The sequence below is a fragment of the Dasypus novemcinctus genome, chromosome 11 (genome assembly GCF_030445035.2).
Source record: "Dasypus novemcinctus isolate mDasNov1 chromosome 11, mDasNov1.1.hap2, whole genome shotgun sequence".
In the NCBI taxonomy this organism is placed as follows: Eukaryota; Metazoa; Chordata; class Mammalia; order Cingulata; family Dasypodidae; genus Dasypus; species Dasypus novemcinctus.
Window position 1 is genome coordinate 50,718,225 of NC_080683.1, and position 2,123 is coordinate 50,720,347.

The 2,123-nt window shown below is 43.1% G+C and overlaps 1 pseudogene; it reads right to left on the reverse strand.

Annotated features, from left to right (window-relative positions):
* Positions 1–751: 751 nt before the first annotated feature.
* LOC101419591 (keratin, type II cytoskeletal 8 pseudogene) lies at positions 752–1,902 on the reverse strand (annotated as a pseudogene).
* Positions 1,903–2,123: the final 221 nt, after the last annotated feature.

The window sequence follows — 2,123 nt, forward strand, 5'->3', positions numbered from 1 at the left end:
TCTTAAAGATGAGAAGATCATTTAGAGACATTCATCATAATTTAAGAAAGAAGTCAAGTGACTGAAAAAAAGGAAAGTGGTGTTAAAAATTAATAAAGTGTAAATATGAGATATTTTTGGTGTATTAGAAGAGTCAGAATTCATATTCACTTTTAGCTTTTGAGACTGGATAACTGGGAAATCAATAGTGACATTAAAATCATTATAAGCACAGGAAGGGAAAGGAAGCAGTTTCTGAAGGGCAGAGAATGGTGTTCAATTTGTAATACACTGGGCCTGAGAAGCTGCCTGGTAATCAAGGTATAAATTGCTAATTGGATGTTGAAAATAAATACCAACTCATTAAGTTTAGGTTAGGGTTAAGTGGGATATTTCATTTAGTGGAGTCTCTGGCACACAAAATTAGATAAATGGTATTTGTATCGAAATAGAATCTCAAAATTTATTACCAGTATTCAACAAAGAATAAGTCTTTTTTTCCATATAAATTTCATCAAGGTGAAAACGGAAGAGAAAATAAAGTTATAAATTATATTTTAATAATTTTTTACTTTCTTCCAAAGGACCAGAATCATGGCAATTTTTGAAACCCATAAGATTCATTATATATTTTGGGGAGGGTTGGCAGAAACAACTGAGGCTTTATTTTGGAAAAGTTAAAAGTACCTTCTAGTTTGGGACATGGGCAAAAATGGGGCTGGGGCAAGCATAGGTGGGAGGGGTGGAAGTGGCAGTTCAGTTGAGTAGGACATCAGACTTTCATCAGCTCCTGGTACTTACACAGCTGCCATGCCATGTTCTGCTTGGCCTGGTTCAGGAAATCCTCCAGCTGGGCTAGCTTGGCATTGGAATCCCTGATGGACAGCTCTCTATGCTGCTCAGCATCAGCAATGGCACCCTTCAGAGATACTCTCTGACCCTTCAAGCCCTTGATCTCAGCCTGGAACTGGCTGATGCTCCAGTTCATCTCAGAGACCTCCATCATGGTGTATGAAGGTCATCCCCATGCTTCCCAGCCAGCACCTACAGCTCTTCTTACTTTATCTGGTACATGTTCTTGGCCTCTGTCCAGCTGCGGTTGGCGACATCCTCATATTGGGCCTTGACCTTGACGATGTCACCCAGATCCAGGGAGCGGCTGTTGTCCATGGACAGCACCACAGATGTGTCCAAAATCTGGGACTGCAACTCACAGATCTCCTCTTCATACAGCTGCCTAATTAAGTTAATCTCCTCAGTCAGCCCTTCCAGATGGGAGGACTCCAGCTCTACCTTGTTCATGTAAGCTTCATTGCATCCTTCTTGATGAGGAAAAATTCATTTTCCATCCCTGTTTACTTGTTGATCTCATCCTCATACTTATTCTTGAAGTCTTATTCTTCCACCAGCCCCTGCAAGTTACCAAGCTCTGCCTCCAATTTCAGCTTCTCCTGGTCCAGTGCTTCCAGCTGCTGAGGAAAGTTGTTGATGTACTCTGAAACATGTTTCCATGTTGCTGTGAGAATCTTCTGCTGCCACAGTAGGTTCCATTTGGTCTTCAGCATCTCGTTCTGCTGCTCCAGGTACTTGCTGATGAAGGAAGCAAACTCGTTGAGGTTCTTGATCTGCTCAATCTCCTGCATGCGCACAGCCTAGAGGTCATTGGTGTCCACCAGCTTCAGGCAGCCAGCAGACTCTGGTTCAAGGTGATGGTTGTGAAGCCCCCTATACTCCCTGCCCCACTGTAGCTCCCAGACAGACCCACATGGTACCCATGCTCCTTTGGAAGCTGTTCCTGCCCATCCGGGAGAAGGCCAAGGAGCTGATGTGGAAGTCCAGCCCACTCATGTATAAGTGATTGCTGAAGGCCCAGGGGTCAGAGCTGGATACCTTGTAGGGCTTCTGTGTCACCCTGAAGGACATGGTGGAGGTTGAAGAAGTGGGCAGGCAGGTCTAAGTAGAGATTCGAATAGGACCTGAGGATTGCTGCTTCTTGGTTGATCCATCATACATTTTAAAAAGTATTTTACAACAGTCAGCATACCTCCAGCAACCCATGAGAGAAATAAAGATTTATTTGAAGAAATAAGTTTTGAAATTTAAAGTTACAGAAATGCTGTTTAGGAATAGTTCTGATGGTAAAA